Source organism: Eumetopias jubatus, unplaced genomic scaffold (assembly GCF_037043125.1).
Source record: "Eumetopias jubatus isolate StellerSeaLion01/CBP00866 unplaced genomic scaffold, mEumJub1_p1.0 scaffold_3, whole genome shotgun sequence".
Classification (NCBI taxonomy): Eukaryota; Metazoa; Chordata; class Mammalia; order Carnivora; family Otariidae; genus Eumetopias; species Eumetopias jubatus.
Window position 1 is genome coordinate 44,039,376 of NW_028274809.1, and position 23,266 is coordinate 44,062,641.

General features: G+C 38.6%; 1 protein-coding gene and 1 pseudogene across 3 annotated transcripts in view; both read left to right on the plus strand.

Annotated features, from left to right (window-relative positions):
* Window positions 1-23,266, plus strand: part of STAT1 (signal transducer and activator of transcription 1) — a 293,833-nt gene that overhangs the window by 217,357 nt on the left and 53,210 nt on the right. The gene's annotated exons all lie outside the window — the stretch shown is intronic.
* Window positions 21,771-21,868, plus strand: LOC114226148 (U6 spliceosomal RNA; annotated as a pseudogene).

Here is a 23,266-nt window from a genome sequence, read left to right on the forward strand (position 1 = left end):
ATAATTAAGAGCAAGTTGGTACCAGTAAGTGCCAGCGAAGGGAAGAGAATATGTCCAGAAAAAGCAGTTCTTTATTTTCATGCTGAATTAAAACACCTACCCATTTGGGTCTTGAGAATTTCATTTTGAAATGAAAAAGTATTTGCTGGAAACAGAATGCAGATGATTGTGAAATTTTACATGCTTTCTTCTAGTTGTCGTGGTGAAAAAGTTTCAAAACGATATAGCTGTGCTGGGTACTCTTTCGTGGAAAGAAACATATATTTTAAAATATCAGCCATTCTATAAAGGAAAAAGCATTGCTGTTCAAAGTCATGCACAATACAAGTATCAAGTTTCAATTTGGGATCAGCCACACATACATTTCTGACTCGTTTTTAAGAGAAAGGACTGAAAATGCACAGCTTCCATCGTCCTTTAAATAGCTTTCTGGATTGAAGAGCATTATAATTAAACTGTACCAAGTGTCACTGTAGAGAAGCTTCTAAATTATGGGTCTGAATGGGGGCGAGAAATGCTATTTGATTGCTTGACAATCAAAACCAGAAAATGTTCAGATATGCACACCCCAGACTTATTGTAATTATATCAGATGGAGAAGTGGGAGAATTAGGTGTAGCCTTGAATTCAATAATTACTTGTTTATCTCTCTTTCAAAAATTTAAAAGAGAAACTATTCAGAAATTACTCAGGAATACATATTCACAGAGTAGTCTTGTATAAGAAAAAAACATATTAGCAAGTAATCAGTCCTTTCAGTGTGTCCCAGAAATTGGTTGTGAAAACATGGCCATGTATGTTCTCAAAGTACTCTCAAAATTTGGAAACTAGTACATTGAACTCTTCAATAAGTACTTTATTTCAAACAGAATGTCAGGAGGGATGTTCATCAGGGCTCTGAAATCTACTTGTACTCGTTTGCACTCCATTTCGCCCAGCTCTTTGTTTTCCTGAAGCTCTCCTTTTGCTCTTAGGGTGGGAAGGAATAGGGAGATGCTATCAGGACATTGCTCAGACAATTCACAACATTTCTTGCCTTTTAAAGAGGCCCAAAAGATGCCTCTTGGAAGGAAGGTGAGAATTTAATGCCATACCAGCACCTTTACAAAGTGTCTGATGCCCATTTAGGTACTGCATATAGGAACAAACATTAAACATTTGACTGGGAAACAAACTTTGGTGCCTGAAAACTGTCAGGCTGAAAATGAAGACATAGCACATTTTTCCTGATGCTTTCCCAAATGAAAAACTAAGACCATAAATTATGCACATCATCCATTAAATGTATTATCTATGTAAACAAAATGATGTCATGTTCTCTAGTCTTCTGGATTGACCCTTCCTTTAACATTTAACTGTGGATCTGGTTTCCATCTCAAGTGATGAGGAAAGTCCATTATCCTCTTCCAACCTTCCCTGTCCTGGGCACTTTTCACTCCAGATTCTCACTACTGGTTTTGTATGCCAATTAACAATTTTTCTTTCATAGATAAATGAGTGAAATGTAGAACATATTCAAGAATAATTGAACAATTTAAGAATTGGGTTGAATGGTTCTTTCTAAAGAGGGATATTTCTAGACAATAGTATCTAGTCCCATAGAGTGAATGATTAGCCAGTCATAGAAAGACAGTTTCACTTTAGTAAGGGGAAGATACTTCTGTGGGTCAGAGATTTCCCAAGATAACCTCAAGGGTCTGGGAATGCAGAATCCCTCATCTCTGGAGGTGTTCGGAGTATTCACTGGCTACGTTAACTTGAGAATTTCTCACAGAAGTAGACCCGGAGATGAGGATCCACATGCAAGTATAGCTTATCCGGCAGGTGATCCAAGGAAAGAGTGGTAGGAAAAACAGAAGTAAGACAAGAAAAGGAAGCTGGAAGTGAATATATATATATATATATACTGTTCACACAAGAGTCCAATGGTAGCAATAGGAACTCTAATCCCACTTGGAAATTCTGGAGGCCAGTGTAAAATACTCACCTCAGTTATCCTCCCAACAAAATGAGAGAGCTGGGATGCTCATACACAAATTTCCATCAGTTGAGGTTGAAAACTACTCCAGGAAACCATTAGTCCTCTGCCATTTTCTGCCTGCCTGGTGCTACACTGGCAGTTGAAAGCCAGGCAGGCACACAATGAACTGCTAAGAATGAAAAGGGTATAAGGCAGGGTCTCAGTAGTATCTGTTACACTAGCTAAAAACTTGAGAAGGCTATTGTAGAAAAGAGATTGTAATATGATAACCCAAGGACTGACTCAAGAGATGTACCCAGAGATGTATATTTATTGGTTTTTCACAGTGTTGATTTTTTAAATTGAATTTGAATGACCATAGGTACTACCACATCCTCTTCAGTGTGCCTCAAGCCCTATTAATCTCTACTGCTAGTTTCACACGTTTGCATCGCTTGTCTGCTCTTAGGATTTGCTGTCCAGGAGGAAATTCAAATCTGAGATGATGGGTGGGTCTGGGAAATCTTGCAGGTCACTGCCAACTGTGAAATTCTGTGATGCTATGACTAGATGATCCCTAAAACTCCTTTCAGCAATAAAGTTCTATAGATTTAATTATATGCTGTCTTTTTAATGATCTTTGCAAGTTCTTGAGGCCTATAGTATAGGCCCATAAGTGCTCTTGACTGATTAAAATGCAATTATGCATTTCTAAATGCTAATAAATAGAGCCACATTCATGTATAAATTCACTGCTGCTATAGTTGTTTGCACCGTACAAGTGAAGCTTGACACGCATCCAAACAGATAACAAAGAGAAACAGCTCGGTATTCAGCAGGCTTGATTTAAGGTCTACAGTCATACTCCAGTGTATTTGTTAAGGCAAGCATGTACATTGATGCTCACCCACTTAGTCTTAGATCACAAGGAAAGATGACCTTGGCAAAACATTAGACCTTTTAAAAATTGGCCTTGCATTATGCTAAGAGCAAGAAGCCAGACATACAAGGCTATATACTATATGATTCCATTTATATGACATTCTGGAAAAGACAAAAATATATGGATGGAAAGAAATTAAGTCCCTAGTTGCAGGGTTGGAGGTTATGGTAGGGGGAACTGACTATAAAGGGACAAGAAGGAGCTTTGTGGGGTGATGGAAATGTCCTCTGTCTTCTTCCTGGTGGATTATACTATGGTACACATTTGTCAAATATCATCAAACTGTACGTGGAAAAAAGGGTGAATTTTACTGTATTATATATTATACTATATATATTTTATAGTATAGTAATATATATAATATATATACTTTATATATATTTTAAACCTCAGTAAATCTGACATTTTAAAAATTTGAGAAAAAAAACAAACCTCTAGGTCCCAGGCAAACTCCTTACCTGCTGCCACACGGGAAGCTTCCCCAGCATCCCGGGAAAACTGGGGAGGCTGGACTGGATGACCTCTCAGATAAAAACACATAGTTCCCCCAGTCCCTGAGTTACCTCTTATTTTTAGCATTCCAAATCATCTTTGTTCCTCCAACATGATGAAAACAGGTCAATGGATGAAATAAGGTTTGTTTTATTCTTGTTCTCAACTTCCTGCAACAGTATCTACCTTAAGTCTTTTTACCTCCAGTGTTTTTCTCTAGGCTCAATTTCAGAATTCACATTTTAGTATTTTGACATATTTGTTCCTTTACTTATTTAAAGGAGATTTAAAGGGGCTGTCTAACTTCCAAGCAAAATCCTAGACTGTAAGAACCGTAAGTTGAGAGGAGAGATGATGTGGTTTGACTAAGCCTGAATGCCTCCAAGATTCTACTTCAAAGCTGAAGGGCTTGTCTTCCCTGTCAAATCCACTTCTATTTTCTTGAATTCCCTGTGCACACCACATTCCTGAAGAATCTTGTCCTAGATTCTCCCATGGGTAAGCTGTTCTCTGGGTGTTGTTCCATCTGGGGCAGCTGTCAAAGGCACTAATCTGGGGAGCAGGCAGCAGGATGGAGTGTCAGGTGTCATTTCCATTTCCCTAGACAAGGGAGAGTACTCATGCAGCTCCATCAGGGAATGAGGGATGATTATAAGAACCTGGGGCCGGCACCATGTACTCTATGTCTCTATTAGCCTAGAGCATCTGGCACATTCCCCAGCCTCACACTGGGTGCTTGGTAACTGTCAATTATTTGACTGACTGACCTCTACTCCTCTCTGTGCCAGGATTTCCCACCTGAGAGACTTGTACTCACCCCTCATAGTTCTGCTCCACATCCTGAACCTCCAGATCCAGTCCTTCCCTCCCAGCCAACCCTATAGTCTGTTCTAGGTATCCCTTCTTTGAGCTTTCCTAAGACCTTCTTATACCTATCATAGCCTATATCACTCTATTTTTTTTTAAGATTTTATTTATTTATTTTGACAGAGAGAGAGAGACAGCGAGAGAGGGAATGCAAGCAGGGGGAGTGGGAGAGGGAGAAGCAGGCCTCCCGCCAAGCAGGGAGTCCCATGCGGGGCCAGATCCCAGGACCCTGGGATCATGACCTGAGCCGAAGGCAGATGCTTAATGACTGAGCCACCCAGGTGCCCCTATATCACTCTATATTTTAATCGTATCCTGATTTCTCTGCCCATTCCCTCCTGCTGTTCCTCACCAGCTCCTCCTCCAACACTAGGCTATGAGCCTATTGAGGGCAAAGATTGTTTTTTTATTCTTGGTGTGTGTGTGTGTGTGTGTGTGTTCTACCTGGAACATTATAGATTCCTTATAAATGTTTGCCAATGAACCAATAAAAACTTGCTCATGCTACTTTCAGAAGTTTGCTGTATTAGTTGGAAATGATTTCAAATGCAAGTAAAAGAAAAGCTTGCTAACTTGTATTGGCTTATACAAATAGACATTTCTTCTTCTGATGTAAAAAACGGTTTGGAGAAAAGCAGCTGCTGACCATGGTTTAGACACGCAAGAGGTCAAGGCCAGAGATTCTGTGATTTATTTGACCTTCCCTTATCATAACAAGATGGTTTTTTAAGTGCTCAGCTTTTGAGATTAAGTGAAAAGGAGCTATCTTAGTTTTCCACTATTGTGTTACAAATTGCCACAAATGTAGGAACTTAACACAACACAAATTTGTTATCTCACAGTTTCTATGGGTCAGGAGTCTGGTCAGTGGTTAATTGAGTTCTCCACTCAAAGAATCACCAGACTGCAGTCAAGGTGTCAAGTGGACGCTGCATGTCCTCTGAGGCTCCGGGTCCTCTTTGAAGCTTACTGATAGTTGGTAGAATTCAGTTCCTAGGGCTGAGGCTCTCACCACCTAGAGGCTGCTCCAAAGCAGGTCACAACATGGCTGTTTGCTTTCCTTTAAGAGGCCAGCAGAAAATGATCTCTTTTGAAAAGCTTGCCTGATTATGTGAGGCCCACTCAGGATAATCTTCCTTTTGATTGACTCGAAATCAACCAATATAATCATGGGGGTGATATCCCATGGTTCTACATACTTAAAGGGAGGGGATTCTACAGGGCATGTACACCAAGAGGCCGTCTGAGAATTCTGCCTACCACAGGAGTGATGTCATGTCTTTTTGAAAAGCAAATTGCTTCTTAGAGTTCCTCTTAATAGAGTTCTGCTTATATCTCATTGGCCAGAACTACATTACACAGCCATTGCTAACTGCAAGGAAGGCTGGTAAAGAGGGTATCTAGCTTTTCCAACTTCTACAGAGAAGACAAGAAAAGGGGAGGAGCGGGGAATAAATGTTGGATTAGTCCATCAACAGACTATGTCCGGTCAAATCCCCTCAAAACCTTAATTATAGAATATTAGATCTGGAAGAGCACTAAAAATCATTTAGTACAGCTTTTCAATTTCTAGATAATGAAACTGAGGTCCAGAGAACTCATGTGACTTTCTTAAAGTCACACATTATTTCCTTTGAAGCACTGGACAAAATCACCCTACCATATTCAGCCTCTCTAATAGTTTAGTTTATCAAATCTCCAAAAAAAAAGAGGATATTATATTGATATTATATTATATTATAACAAACAAACTAATGGTGGAATAATCTCTCTTGAAGTTGATCACTGATATGCTTTCCTATCACAATAAAACAGGTTTCTACCTTCTAATCATAATTTGAGAAGCAAGCAGCTCGGGCAAGAGGGATGGCTGGTAAGGCATCAGTGGAGAGGGCAAGTCTGCCTGAGTTCAGAGAAAGATACACTCCTGGCTCAGGAAGTCAGGGAAAGCATCAAAGAGGGCCTGGAATATGAGCTTTAAAGAACAGTTAAGGTGTAGCATGGAGAGATCAAGGAGGGCATTCCATCTAGAGGGGAACATCAAAACAGGAATAGATATGATAAACTAGAAAAATGTACAGGGAGTACAGAGATCAACTCAATTTGACCAAGCTAGTTTCAGAGGTTGATTTATTAGTCTAGGAAAGAGGTAATGCTGACTTGAACTCGGAGGGTGACAATGGGGATAAAAAGGATGACAGTGAGGATGGAAGGAAAGTTATATGTGCCAATTGGACAGGTTTTCACCGAGTCTGTAAGCACAAATGTAGAAAGTGGGTTTATTCACTTCCTATCCCCAGTCCCATAACCAGTCCCTTCACATACTAAATATTCAGCGTTTTTAGTTGAATTTTTGAATGATTTGGTACAGAAGATAAAGGAACGGATGATATCAAGAAGCACTTGAGGCTGGATTGGAGATTATGAGGAGGTGCAGAATGGCAGAGAGTATGAAATTCAGTTTCAGATATGTTGAGCTCCAGGTCTAGTAGGTCACTTGGGAGAGGCACCCAAGAAGCTGATGAGCCTGAGGTGTTTATTTGCAATTTGTAGCTGTGAGGGCAGAAAAAGAAGGTAGTGGAGAACTTTAGGCAATGCTTACATTTAAGAGGGAGAAGACAAGCCAGAAAAGGAGAACGACTATTTGCAGAATTGCTCAGAGAAAGAAGATTGTAGATCCAAGAAGAAAGGGAATAAGAGTGTCTAAAAATCGTAACCAACAGTTATTGAACAAGACAGCTTTCAGAGAGAAAGGGGAAGAAAGAGCAAGAGTTTTAGGAGTGAGTAGGGAAGAAGAGCTGACAGCTAGTATAGTTCATTTTCAGAAGTTTTAAAGATTTTATTTTTACTTATTTGAGAGAGAATGTGTGTGTGCGTGCATGCATGAGCAGGGGGAGGGGCAGAGGGAGAGAGAGAGAGAGAATCTCAAGCAGACCCTGTGCTGAGCACAGAGGACAATGCAGAGCTCAACCCCACAACCCTGAGATCAATGACCTGAGCCAAAATCAAGAGTTGGATGCTTAACCAACTGAGCCACCCAGGTGTTCCCAGAAGTGTTAATAATAAGAGGAAAATCAGATATGACAGAATCAAGGGAAGATGTTTTTTGGTTTTTGTTTTTTGGGTTTTGTTTTTGTTTTTGTTTTTTTGTTTTGTTTTGTTTTTTTTTTGCTTTTGAGAACGGGAATGACTTAGGCACTTAGCTTCTGTTTGGGGGAATGGGTTAGAGGAAAGGGGAAAGTGAATATAAAAGAGAGATCCTGCTAAGGGAGGAGGTCAGAGCATCTGGAGGGTGTTGGGAGGTGGATTCAGAGAGGAGGAAGTACTCCTTGTCTTCTGAAGCAAGAGGAAGGAAAGAGGAAAGAGGAGGAAAGGAAGGCTTTTTCTATTGCCCTGTCACTAACTGGCTTTGGGCCACTTTGCAAACCTCCCTGAATCTCAGTCTTCTCATCCATAAAGTCAAGCCTGGGCCTAGGTGGGCACTAGAGTATGATAAACTCTATAATTTTGCTCTAGACATATTTCTTAGGAGTCCCTCCCCTCCCCTGCTGTCCTCAATCAATTGCCAATAATGGTGATAATAGCAATAATAGCAGACACAATTTATTGCATGTCTCAAAGGTCATACCCAACTAGGATGAATTCTGAAAAGCTACACAGTGGAGAAATCATTTGAATGTACCTTGAAGGATGGCATGTGTATGTATATATGTATATAAAATGTCTTAGTACACATATCTCAAATCTTACAGGTAATGTCATGTAATGTTTACTCTATTTCTTTCCTGAGTTCAGTCAACCCTCATTTCATTTCTTCCTGGCTTTTTGTCTGTTCCTGTGCTTAGTTTTTGAATTTATGATTCAAGATGTTTCTCATATTCCCAAATGCTTGTTTGAGGATATATAATTCAGTTTGGAGAGTTGTGTTACTGTTGGTGAGTTTTCTCCCACTTTGCCATTATTTGGGGGGAGGAGTTTTATGAGTCCAATTGTTTGGATTCTTTTTGTTTTTTATTTTTTAGATTCTTTTTATTTTTAATTTAATGATTTTGCTTGGATGAAGACTGATCTGCTTTTCTGTGGACGGGCTGAATGGTGGGGTGGTTGCAAGATTTCTGGATCAAGAGTGCCCTCTTCTGTCAGTGTAGCAAAGTATGATTTTTTTTCTTTTTTTTTTAATCGGTTAATTATTATTTTATGGAAGATGAATGATAGGAAAAGAGATTATGCTTCCTTCTATTTTTTAAGATTTTATTTATTTTGAGAGATAGAGAGTGAGAGCAAGAGTGAGAGAGAGCAAGAGAGAGAGCATGAGCAGGGAAGAGAGGTAGTGGGAGAAGCAGACTCCCCGCCGAGCAGGGAGCCCGATGCAGAACTTGATCCCAGCACCCTGGGATCATGACCTGAGCCGAAGGCAGACGCTTAACCGACTGAGCCACCCAGGTACCCACTTCCTTCCGTTTTAGAGGGAGAGAGAATCTGATAGGTTCTTAAATTTGCCCCTCAAGTCTTTCCCCTGTACCCTGCATAATTTCTGAAAGTCACCTCTACCTTCTTTTGACCCCTCTGCCTCAAACTCTGTCTTTCCAAGACTGCCTCCTTGCACCTTACCCACAAGGCTAAGTACCTTCCCTGTAGTATGTGCTCTGATCTACCAGCATTGTTTTTCAGTATTTTCAAAATTAGGGTGGACTTTCTCTTTTGGGTGGTGGCTTTAGATCAATCTTAAATCTAGCTCCCCTTTTCTGTACTCTGTACAGTTTTTCTCAAACTGACTTTGTTTTCCTGAGAAGGGCTTGCATCAGGAGTGTGGGGGCAGCTTGCTGGGTTCCATGTTTATTTTCCTATTTACAGTTAATTTGAAATTTGGACATTCTCTGTTTTCTAGTTATTATGAAGACATGGGCATTATGTCATATTATTTGATCTTCCTGTTCTTTGTGGGTTTTTTTGGGGGGGGAAGGTGGGAGATTCAGATTTATTCCACCACTGTTATGTTGGCTACCTAGAATTCCTCCATACTGTTTACTCTAAATATAATTTACCAAAAAGATATATAGGAGTCCATTGACTCAAATTATCTCATCTTTCTCTTAAAGCTTCTGTATCAGTTAATTCAGTTGGGCTGCTGGTTGAAGAGACTCCAAAGCCAATGGTTTAAACAAATTAAGGGTTTTTCTTGTGTAAAAAGAGGTAGGTGGCAGTGGGCATTGGTTCAGCAGGACAGTGATGTCAGTGTTTATGTATCTGTGACATCTTAACCTTTCTCTCATGGTTGCCACAATTATAAGAGGGCTGCTCCACTTTTAGCATTAGCTCTAGGATCCAGCCTGAAAGGACAGAGTACACAGGGCAAAAGGTATTTGTTAGCTATCAGCTCCATTTTAAAGATCTTTACTGAAAGCCCCATCCAAAAACTTTTGCTTATGCCTAATTGTCCAGAGCTGGGTTAATGACAACCTCTAGCTTCAAGGAAAAATGGGAAATGTAGTTTTTGTTCATTTGGGGGTTTTTTGGTTTGTTTTTCCTTAGTACCTTATTGCCCACAACAAAATTGGGGAGTTATTAATAAGGAAAAGGATATTGAGTAGGCAACTTACAATTCTCCTCTACAGCTCCCAAATTCCAGAGTCAGAGAGTTGCTGGTCTTGCACCATTGACCCAGAGACAGTTCCCAGACCCATGACTATTGACCATCTTTGGGAGGTCCTAGGAGAAACCTATATCAGGAGAGGTAAGAGAATGACAGAGGGACTGACCAACTATGGAAAAGTTCCAGAATAAAGCAAGACTAAACATTGTCCCAGGCTGATTGACCCTTATCTCAGGAGAGGGCCAAAGAGCTAATAAGCAGTTCTTTTTTAAGAAAAACAAAAACAAAAATAAAAACCATTAAGGAATGCCTTAGCTTATAAACAAGGACATAGTTCTTGTCATATCTTTTCTCTTTTCTCCATTCTTTCTCTAAATGGACATAATTCTATGATGAGAGAGCTTCTTTAGGAGATAAAGTCTAGTAGAAGATCATCTGTTCTCAACATGGAAAGCTCTAATGGGCTAAAATTCATTTCCAAAATGAGACTCAGCCATCTCATCTAACACACACACACACACACACACACACACTCATAGAGACTTTCATGTATGATGCCCTCATAGATACGTACCTCCAGGTAATCCTTAACTGAGCTACATATCCATTTGAATAACCTTATTTGCTGAAATATGTATACTACTCATTATTCTTTGGTCTTAAATGCAAGCTACTTTTGTAGGTACCCCAATTAAGATTCATTTCAGAGAATAGGGAACTAGATAGTGAAATATCTCCAAACCCAAAAACAAGCATCCAAGTTTATAAACACACCCATTTATTTACTCCAGCAGACAGAATCTTGGCATATAATAATTACATTTTGATCCATAGAAAACTCTCAGGAGATATGAACTTCTGGTTCTACCACTAGCTAACTGTGCTATTTAGAGCAATTCACTTAGCCTCTCTGAACATCATTCCTTGTTTTCAGAAGAGTGAAATTGGCATTAGTGTTTGTTTCCTCTAAGATCCAAAATCCTATTTTGGAGATTGTAATATTCAGTTAGCAATTGTTCGATGTCTGCTATGTGTTAAGCACTGTTCTATGCACTATGGACGCATTATAATCTAGTAATTACAATGGGGGAGGATTTTAAGTCAATTAAAAGGACAGGGTAAATAAAATACCTAGAAATAAATTTAAACAAAAGGTGAAAGACCTATACACTGAAAACTACAAAACATTGCTGAAAGAAATTAAAGACTTAAATGAATGGAAAGACATCCCATATTCATGGGTAGCAAGACTTAATATTGTTAAAATGGCAATAGTACACAAAACAATCTACAGATTCAATACAGTCTCTATCAAAACTCCAACCACCTTTTTTTCAGAAATGGAAAAGCCAATATTCAAATTTATATAGAATTGCAAGGGGCCTTGAATAGCCAAAACAGTCTTTTTTTTTTTAAGATTTTATTTGTTTATTTGACAGAGAGAGAGATATCAAGAGCAGGAACACAAGCAGGGGGAGTGGGAGAGGAAGAAGCAGGCTTCCTGCCAAGCAGGGAGCCCGATGTGGGGCTTGATCCCAGGACTCTGGGATCATGACCTGAGCCGAAGGCAGATGCTTAACGGCTGAGCCACCCAGGCGCCCCTAGCCAGAACAGTCTTAAAAAAGAACAATAAGAGGACTCACATTTCCTGATTTCAAAACTTAAAGCTACCATAATCAAAATGGTATGGTACTGGTATAAATAAAGACATATGGACCAATAGGGTAGAATTGAGAGTTCAGAAATAAACCCATGCATCTATGGTCCATTGATTTTTGACAAGGGTGCCAAGTCCATTTAATGGTAAAAGACCAGTTTCTTCAACAAAAAGTGCTGGGACAACTGGATTTCCACATGTAAAAAGAATGAAGTTGGACCCCTACTTCACATAATATATAAAAATTAACTCAAAATGGGTCAGGGAACTAAATATAAGTGCTGAAACTTAGAAGGAAATAGGGGCAAATCTTCATGATCTTGGATCTGGCAATGTATTCTTAAGACCAAAAGTGAGCAATAAAAGAAAAAATAGATAAACTGGATTTCATCAAAATGAAAAACTTTTGTGCATCAAAGGACATTGAAAAAACAACCTACAGAATGGGAGAATATATTTGCAAATCACATATCTGATGAGGAATTAATATCCAAAATATATAAAGAATTCCTACAACTCAATAATAAAAAAAAGCCCAATTAAAAAATGGGCAAAGAACTTGAATAGAAAATTATCCGAAGAAGAAATACAGATGGCCAATAAACACATGAAAGAATGCTCAACATCACTGATCATTAAGGAAATGCAAATGAAAACCACATGAGATATCACTCTTCACACCCATTAATATGGCCATTGTCAAAAAGGAAAATAACAAATGTTGGCAAGGATGTGGAGAAATTGGAAACTTCATCCATTGCTTGTAGTAATGTAAAATGATGCAGTCGCTATGGAAACAGTTTGGTGGTTCCTCAAAAAGCAAAACAAAATTACTATATGACTCAGCAAATTCTATTTGTAGGTATATACCATAAAGAATTAAAAACAGGGACTTGAATAAATATTTGTATACCAATGTTCATTGCAGCATTATCAAAATAGCTAAAAAGTAGAAACAATTTAAGTGTCCATCAACAAATGAGTGGAAAAATAAAATGTGGCATATATACATAATGGAATACTATTCAGCCATAAAAAAGGAATGAGGTTCTGATACATGCTCCAACATGGATGAACCTTGGAAACATTATGCTAAGTAACATAAGCCAGGCACAAAAAGGACAATTATATAATTGTCCACTTATATGAAAGATCTTCTATGAAATATCTAGAATAGGCAAATTCATAGAGACAGAAAGTAGATTAGATGTTATCAGGGGTTGGGAGAAGGGAGTTATTGATTAATAGTCATAGTTTCTGTTTGGGTGTTGGGAATAAGAAGTGGTTATTTGTCTAATGTTGTGAATGTAATTAATGCCACTGAATTGTACACTTAAAATTGATTAAAATGGTAAATTTTATGTTACATATATTTTAACTACAATAAAATCCGCCCCCCCCCATGACCCCCATGAGAAGGTAACATAGCTAGATAGGAAGATTTGGAGATAGCTTCCTTTATAGAAAGCCATTGACTATGCCTTGAGACATGCACACAGATGTATACAGATGCAGACTTATACGTGTGTAAACCCAACCCAGGTACCTAAACACAGATATCCAGATAAACACAAGAATTACATACCTCTTGTACATACCTACATACCTACAATCTGCACTTTGTATATACAGATGGTTGATTTTAAACCACCATCAGAATTCCACCATTCACACAGGAGAGGTGCATACACTTACACATTACGTGATGTAATAATATAGCTACACAGGTTAACCAGAGAACCTGTTCACCTACTGAAAAGCATGTTCTACATGCTTACACACACACACACACAAAGACACCCCACAGAAATCATGATGTGTGATGTAACAGCAAACGGGTTCAAGGGCATGTAAATGGGTTCACTGATTGATAGTGGGAGAATCAGGTAGTGAGCAAAAAGATAAGTGTGGGAAGCTAAGAGTTGTATGGAAGGGAGGGGATTGGAGGATGGGTGAAATGAGTGAGTGGGAAGATGAGTGGCTGTCATAAGAAAACATCATACAGCTTCTTGGTCAAAGAGGTTCAAATCAGAAAAAGCTTGAGTTGCCAAATTTTCCTCTTTTCTCTCACCTGTTACTATATGATCTCTGGTTATCAGAGAACAAGCCATACACTTGATTACCTTTGTAATTGCACTAGCCCTTCTGACTGGTCCCAATTCTAGGAGAATTCTCCAGTGAGTTCAGTGAGTTTCTTTCTGTGTCTTCTTTCTGCCTAAATACAGTGAACCCTCCTCACACACTGTCTGAGTTTTGCAGTGGGAAGGCACGTGCCCACTGGCACTGAGCTGGGGACTGAGGTTGAGGAGGGAAGCCCCAGAATGACTAAGGTCTTTTTACGGATGGTCAAGCTGAGGAAGTGAGATGCTGGGAATGGTGAGTCAGGAGCCAGTGATCAGCATTTAGAGCTGGTTCTCAAAGGGAGTAGCCAGTGATAAGAAGACAGACAAGATCCTCAAGAGGAGCAGTAACATTGAGGCCTGAGTGCAAGGCTTCGCCCGGGACATACCTTTTGTGTTGGTCCTGGTGTCCTTTGTGGTGGCAAAAGCTATACCTTAGCAGAGAGTTGCTTATGGCAGCACTTAGCTAGATTCTACCAGGGAGCTCCCGACGGAGGCAGAAGGGCCCTATCTCTAGTCTCTTTCCCGGGCCTTTCCTCCCCAGCACTGCCACTCTATTTTCTTCCCCTCAGGGGCTAATTCCCTTCTACCTCCGATGAAAATCCTGAATGACTGTGAGAGTTGACATCTTATCTTTCTCTGTTAGGAAAGAGAATTCTCACTGCTAACCAGTAAAATCAGAGTGCGATACATGCAATTACCAATACTTCCTCTTTTTCGACCTGTTTTGAAAAACCAAAAAATAGCCTAGGCTAGTATAAGCTGTTAAAATTTAGCAAACTGACATCTTGGTGGGTTCTGTTTTTTTTCTGAGTTCCAAAATACAGTCGTTTTCTGAAGAGAGTATACTGATTGAATAAAAGTTGGTCTTTAAGGGAAAACCAAGATTGGCTTTGATTTTTGGGTATAGGTATTATCTTTTAAAAAGTACACTACTTTCAGTTAATTTTTAAATAAGTATAACTGTTATAATTTTAACAGATATTAATAACATTTGGGATGTGTGTTTGTGTGTATGTAAGTGACAGAGATATATGATTTTGCTGAGCGAAGTCTATAGTTCATAAAATCACTATTCTTAATACCTAATGCAATTAAAAATGTTTTTGTCATTCGACTATTATAAGTCCATATTACAAATTATTTGAACATAAAGGATGTTGATTCTTAGATGAAATCATCATGTTCTGGCTCTTCACTTACTTTGAATTCAATTGTGGTAGAAAAATTATTCTATCTTTGAAAATAATTTAACTTTTGTAAGCATGCATGCATGCATGGATAACTCCAAAATGAATAGTGAACTTAAAAAGCTGAAACCTCTTCTGACAGCAGCTTGACTTAATTCTGGAAGAAATTAAGTAAGCAAAATCTCAGAAGTTTGTGCCCTCTTTTAGGTATAATACAGACTCAAGACAAATAGACAAATATTCTTGGACCATCTGAGAAAAGATTCTGACTGTCTTTCCATGTGATTTGCATATAACTCACATGCCCACACAAAATATCACAAGCCAGCTGCCTCTGCAGGTTTCCTACTCAGAGGAAAGAAAGCAGACTATTGTCAGAATGAGGGAGGTGAGGAATGAAGAGCAGCAGCTATGCGTGGACTCCACAGTTTGTCTAAGCCGGGCACTGAGACAAGGGCCTACCAAGATCTTGGTTCCCCAACCCCCATCCCACCCACCTGCCCCCACCCCGAAGGCTAGGACTGCTCCAGGTGCTCAGGCATGGAGGCCTGGAAGATAGAGCCAGTCTGGGTAATCAGTTGGTATTTTGTTGTTGTTGTTTTTTTCTTTGAGATGTGTATGGATTAAAACTCTGTGTTTCTGTTTTAAATGTAGGGGTTTTTGTTTTTTGCTTTAAAATAAAAACTAGGGACACCTGGATGGCTCAGTAGGTTAAGCATCTACCTTTGGCTCAGGTCATGATCCCAGGGTTCTGGGATCAGCCCTGCAGAGGGCTCCCTGCTCAACAGGGAATCTGCTTCTCCTTCTCTCTCTTCCCCTCCCCCTGCTCCTGCATGGTGCTCTCCCTCAAATAAATAAATAAAATCATTTTAAAATATAAATAAAATAAATAAAATAAAAACTAAATTCCTTTTTTAGAAAAATATCACTTGTTAATGTCAGAAAGTTAAAAAACACAGATAAGCAAAAATTTACATATATATCAATTTATAAACCTATGTCTAGCATATTTCCATTTTGATTTTGATTTGATATATATTGTATGTTATATATAATCATTTTTTAAAAAATCAAAATGGAAATATTCCAGACATAGAGATTTGTAAACTGATATTTTTATAGAATGTATAAGGAACATTGTTTGATATCACTATATAGACATTTATGGTCATTCATGGCCACGTGATATTTTATTAGAAGTAGCATTAATTTACCTTCAGTTGCTGGACATTTAGGTCATAAAATGTTTCGGCATTATTAGCAATACTATGCTAAATATACTTGTACATGCATCTGTTTATATTACCTGTTTATTTCCCCTGGATAAAATTCTAGAAATAGAATTGTTAACTATACCCTTTTTTTAGGTTTTTGATTCATATAGATAAATTCCCCTTCAGTAAGATTATCAGCTTACATTCCAACCAGTGGAGTGTCATCATGTTCATTTCTGTACACTCTCAACAAAGCAGAATATTAAAATTCTTAAAAACTGGTTTAAAAAAATAAAATGAAGAACTTGTGGAGAAGCAACATAGAGCTATAAATGAAGGAAGTAAGGATAAGGCAAGAGAAATAATGTTCTTTCTCCCGGACAGCTCCAACTCTAATCAGACTCCTTAGTTTTTCTTCTCCTTATTTATTTATTTAGGTCATGTGAGGGATGTTGTAGTAGACACTTACCAAACTGATTTCTTTCCTGTCTGTGCACACAGCCAGACTACATACCCCAGGCTCCCTGAGGCTAAGTGTGATGGTGATTTCTGGCTAACACAATGTGGGTGTGAATGATAATATTCTGTGAAGCCTGGCCCCCATCCTCTTCATGGTTCTCTTCCTTTGTCTGCTTGATGCAGAGGCTTTGGAAACCTTGGAGGATGGCAAAGTCTCAGGAAGGAGGAGCCCAGGTCCCTAAATCACCTCACGGAAGGCCATTTGTCAAATCCCCACACTAAATTGTTAATGTATGCGATAAATAAATTCTGTTTTCTTAAGCCACGGAGATTATAGAAAAACTATAAAATTCAGATAAACAAAAGAAAAAATTACCCAGAATTCTAAAGACCAGAAGTTAACTAATTGTTACAGAAAGTAGTCTAGCCTGACAAATCCAGGCATGTTGCTGCTTTTAGTCAACCCACATTGGAATTAGTGGTAAAAAATGAGGGCTTGGTATTATTTTCTCTTTCACAATATCATCCTCCTTTTTGGATACCTATTGTGGAAAATAATAAGCTATTATGTATACAGTAATTACATATAGAAAACTGTCCTTATGTGTAAAGTGTATTCTTCTCTACGTACATCTCACACTCAAACATTCATGCCAATGGAGTAGAAAATTGACATAAGTAAATAATTTAATATCACTTCTTTGATTTTGAATGATGTCAGCCTGTGGTCAGAAATGCACACTTAGGTTTAAGGGAGCGACCGTTTTAACCAATCGTTCCATCTATTCCCCAAATTCCTAGCTCCTTTGAAGTTAGGAAGACCATGTGGCCAATAAAATGTGAGCAGAAGCCCCAGGTAGTTCTTCTGGGTAGGAGTAGTGAAAAGCCCACCTGAGATTCTCTTGTCTCTATTTCCCTGGGGCAGTGACCCGGGAGCTGGTACAGCCACAAGATGGCAGAGCCTCCATCATCCTCATCCTTGCGTGAGACCGTTTCCCCATCTGTAATGCATATGCGGCACAAGCAAGAATTAAACCTTTCTTGTGTTAAGCACTGGGGTTTCAGATTAATTGGACAACTGCAACATAAACCTATCTTGTCCCAAAGCAAAGCTCACATAATTCTCTGTATCTTGCACCCTGCACATCAGCAGCTCAAAGCCACCATTAATCATCCTCAGACTCGTTACATGGGATCTGACTTCCCAGCTCTGAAGGAAAAGGTGAGGTAATGAATAGGACTTTAGAATGCAGAGAGGTAAGAGTTCCCTTATTGGGAGTGCAGGAGTGATCTTACCAACATGAATAAGAGGCAAATGTAGTTTTTTGGATTTTTCTAGCCCCCAAGTACCTTATGAAATAAATTTAAATTACACTTATACTATGTGAGAACCAATAATGGCGTATAGACATAAAGGTAGTAAAGAGAAAGAATGAGTCTCGTTTCTTGCCCAGCTAGGCAAGTACATTGTATCACTTATTTTCCACCAGTTAATAATGAAAAGTGATACATGGCAAGAAATGGAGAAGTTAGTTTACAAAGAGAGAATATAAAATGAAGCACAGACCCTTTGCTCCTTTAGTGTTTAATAGCTTTAAATGAATTCTCTTAAATCAATGAATGATACTTTTCTATCATATCTGAATTCTCTTATAATGAACTTGCATTATTTTTATAATTAGAAAAATGTGTATCTATTTTGGAAAGAAAATCACTGTCAGTGAACGAAGAATTAATAATGATTTCCTCCATTGACCTGTATTGTAATAGCACCTAACACAAACAATGCTTATCAGCTTCTTTAACTGTTTAATTCAAGGGCTGAACTCCTGGAGGGCAGATACAGGGTTGTTAATTTCAGCGAGGAAGCACATCAAGAGGCTCAAATATGTGAGTTGCTCTTTCATTCTGGAATTCTTTGCTTTATTTAGTTTCAAGTGATATTCCAAATAGCTCCGTGGGCTCTGGACTTGCCCATAAGTTCACACTTAGGAGGATCCATGGATACAATAATGGAATTGCCAAAAACAGAATCTGAATTTGTCAAATAGAGTCTCTGTGCGTAGACTCTACTTCACTAGCATCATTATTCTCCCAGATAAAACCAGGCAAGCAATTATAACACCAATTCCCTATATTTTCATACTTTTATATTGCCCAATTATTGCATGTAGTTAAGTATATCAGAAATCATCTTGTTATAGCTATAGATAAAATTTTTGTTATCCTATTACCCATTTTAGCTTCTTTTTCCTTTGCAACTTAGTTGCTGTCATGCCTTATGCTATGAACAGCCGAAGGTCATTTTCTAGATAAGCAATTCAGCCGATTTATTTTAATTTTCCCATTTTTAAAAAGTTTTGGCTACCAGGAGTATAAGATTTCACTTGTGATAATTACCAAATTTCAAGTAAGTGGTAAATGAAAATTGCCTGTTACTGTGTAAGGTAATTTAAACTCTTTGTGGGAAGCGATTGGTATTTTAAATAAACCTTCTGTTGACATTGTTTAGCTAAAACTATTTTAAAGGCTCCATGAAGGTCTATATCTTTAATTTACTTTACTATTATAGTCATTTTACTAGCTACAAAACTACAGCCATCTATCTCTGGCTGTCTCTTTCTGACACCCACAGATGTATCTACCCACACACTCACCCACGCAAACCTACATTCTGACTCACATTCAGAACAATTGTCAAAAAATCCCCACTCCCTGTCTTAACTAAAATGTTCCTTTCAAACACATGCTACTTGTTTGATCTATTTCCATGTATCTGTGAGTCAGCTGAGTCTTGCTTGTCTGATCTACCCAGTAGACGAGAGCCTACATGTATGTTTTTTTTATATGGATTTGGCAAACCTGACACATATTCAAGCATTTGAGATCATAAAAGCCTGGTGAGCAGTTTTTCACTCGAAACACTTTTGACATCAAATGTGTAGGTTTTTTTCCGTACACCAGCCAATTTTCCAACTCTCCAGGCACCTACTGTGTGTCCTACAATTCAATTCTGGCACTAACTACCAGAGTTAGTAGACATGTTAAGGCTCATTCCCACAAAACTGCCCCCACTTCAGACACCAATCACAAATCCCAGGCCAACCATATTTCTGATGGACAGGCTATAAATTAGGGGTTCCCATGACCCCCTTCTCAGGTTCCATAATTTTTTAGAATGGCTCACAGAACTCAGAAACAGTTTACTTGCTATTTACTGGTTTATTACAAAGGATACAATTCAGGAACAGCCAAAAGCCTGCTTGGGCAAAATATAAGGTGGGGCGGGGGCAAAGAGCTTGCATGCCCTCTTCGGGCATATCACCTCTATATGTTCACCCACCAGGAAGCTCTCTGAACCCAGTCATTTAGTGTTTTTTATGGAGGTTGCCGTACATAGGTATGATTGAGTAGATTATTGACCATTGGTGATTAAGTCAATCTCCAGCTTCTCTCCCCTCCCTGGAGATCGGCAGGATGGAGCTGGAAGTTCTAACACACTAACAAGGTTGGCTCCTCTGGCAACCAGCTCCCATCCTAAAGCTACCTAGGAACCCACCAAGAGTTGTCCCACTAGCATATACAACTCTGCTGTGGTTGAAGGAGTCTTATGAATGACAAAAGATCCCCCTACACTCTTTCAGGAAATTCTAAGGGTAGAAGCTCTGTGTCAGGAACCAAGGACAAAGGCCAAATATGCATTTATCACATTTGAAAACATTTACTATAAATGAATTCTTATCCAAATGCTGGCAATTATTTCTAATTTAAATATTATTCTAGAACTGGCAACGTGTTTAGGGCTATCATTTCAATTAGCCTAAAGAATGAGAATAACTACAATTTAATATCACATGCAATCTACCTGGATTGCTACTGAGGATTTCACAAGGGAAAGAAGAAAGGATGCAACTCATTTCATTACATGACAGCAGGACATCATTTCATTTATATATAACTCTTTTATCCAGTGTCATCTAGTATCTGAATCACAGCTGTAATCCAAATAGAAAGGATAAGACTGAAATCTCCAAATAAATGTACTAAAACTTTAAAGGGTACATTGCTCATAGGAGTGACCCTTGGGCATACACTCTATGCTCATTTAATTTAATTTTACATGGACTATTAACAATAGTTTTGTTTATGTGACTTACCAACCAGTCAGCCAATTAGGGAGCATTATTAAAGCAACAAATTCAAAAGAGAGGCTGCTAAAGGTAGGTGGAATTCTGTCAGGATGAAATGACAGCTGACAATCTCACAGCAAAACAGACAGCAAAAAAAATTTGTGAGAAATAAATTAAAAGTCTGAGGACATTTAGCGTGGGAATAAACCATTCAGTACACTCCAGGACTACTTGAGGGTATCATTGCTTTGTGGTACAGAGAAGAACTGAGTTTTATAATGATGATAATCATCAAAAGAAAACTCAGTTTGGCTCTGTTTGAGAGGTCAGAAATACATAACCCATCTATTTGTGTGAAAATAGTTCCAAGTAAATTTTTAAAAATAATAAAATAATATGTATTAATTTTATTTAAAAATTTATTCTTTATAGAAGAGCATAAGGGGAGAACTAAAAACTTTCACTTAACTGACCCTACCCCTTCAATCATACGCCACAGAGGTCCTTCCATTTTCTGTAGTTAATTTTTTTTTTTAATTTTGGTACTTACTGGGGGAAACTCCAGAAATCTAGGCAATTCACTTATCTAGAGAACCCGTTTTCCCATGATCTTGGCTAAAGGAAGCAGGGCTATATCTATAACTCAGTCCCCATACACTAATCTGGTCAGGATGTTTTTGCTACAGACAAAGATAACACCAGTCCCATATATGGAGATCAAAGATGATATTATCTCTCCTTGATACTAGCCTCTGTATTCATATCTCTTTATAGCCACTAGTCTAACCACTTCTTATTGGTTTTTTGGATACAAGACAAAATTCTAAAAGAGTACCGCTGCTTAGTTCAATGAGCTCAATCATCGATGCCTGGTATAGCTCAATGTCCTTTTTAAAATATGCCAACAATTGCACCCTTTGGCAGCACATATACTAAAATTGGAATGATAGGGCACCTGGGTGGCTCAGATGGTTAAGCATCTGCCTTCGGCTCAGGTCATGATCCCAGGGTCCTGGGATCGAGTCCCGCATCGGGCTCCCTGCTCCTTGGGAGCCTGCTTCTCCCTCTGCCTCTCTCTCTCTCTCTCTCTCTCTCTCTGTCTCTCATGAATAAATAAATAAAATCTTTAAAAAAAAACAAAAAAAATAGAATAAAATAAATAAAATTGGAATGATAACAGGAAAGATTAGCATGGACCCTGAGCAAGGATGACACACAGATTTGTGAGGTGTTCCATATTTTAAAATAAAATAAAATAATAAAATAAAATAAAATAAGCCAACAAACCTAAGAACCCTTGTAGGGGGTCACATAAAAAGGGTAGGCAGCTTGGTTCAGCAGGAAGGCTGGCCTCTTGGCCTGACCACTTCCTGTCCCCCTGGTTCCTTTTCAAATCTGGACCAGATGGAAAAAACACCAAACTTCTACCACCATCATCACCTCTTCTTCAGAGGTAGCTTCTAACAGGAGCTGACTTCCCATAGACCCCGAATAGTCTCAGTCATGGGCTCTAAGATCTCAAGTAAAGGCTTTCTAAGTCTAAGCAGGAACCTGATGTGTGCCGAAAATATCTGTCAGAATGAAAACAACCATTTCTTATTTGCTTGAGGGGTAGAGAAAGGTGTTTAAAACAATAGACAAGGGGCGCCTGGATGGCTCAGTAGTTAAGCATCTGCCTTCTGCTTGGGTTGTGGTCCCAGGGTCCTGGGATCGAGTCCCACATCGCGCTTCCTGCTCAGCGGGAAGCCTGCTTCTCCCTCTCGCACTCCCTCTGCTTGTGTTCCCTCTCTCGCTGTGTCTCTCTCTGTCAAATAAATAAATAAAATATTTATAAATAAATAAAACAATAAAACAATAGACAACATTAAGGTACAGAATTTAAATATATGCTTATACCATTTGAGGTCAAAATTTGCTCAGAAAGAAACAAATTTCCATTTGTAACCACACTTTTCTTATGAACTCTGTATAGATTGCAATTGAGACATATCTATAGGAAACTTAAAACTTTCACACAAGTAGCACATGAATTTTTGATGCATTCAAAATACAGATTGGGCTGAAGTTATCAAAATAGAATCATATTTCAAAATAAATACTGCTAGTCAGGACAGTCCTACCAAATAGCAACCTTGTTGAAAGGTTACAGCCTGGGTCAGCACAATGGTAGCAAAGCAATGTTTTATCAAAATTGTGTAATTAGGAATGGGTGGCGATATTTTAACCCCTCCTCCCAAGAGTTCCGAAATGGTTTTTTAACATGTTTATAAATATTTGCTTTTGTGCCATTTTAGGGGGAGCTTTCCATACAAACATTTGGCTTTCAGTGAGTCATCCCCAGTCTGGTTCACACCCAAAAGCTTCCAGCTTGGCTATCAGTGAATATTGGGCTCAATAACTGCCTTATTTTTGTAAATGGCTTGAATGAAGATGGGAAAGGTGGTAGAGGGAGAAAGATATATTAAGATAAATATGAGAATACTCTTGTTTCCTTATGAGATTTTGACAAATATGCACCATACCTTACCATTTAAGCTTAGTTTAATGCTGGGATGGTGATGGATTTGCCTTTGACCTTTTAAGAAACATCCAGATGGTTATCCCTGATGTCGTTACCTTTTTTAGTCATCATGTGTATTTA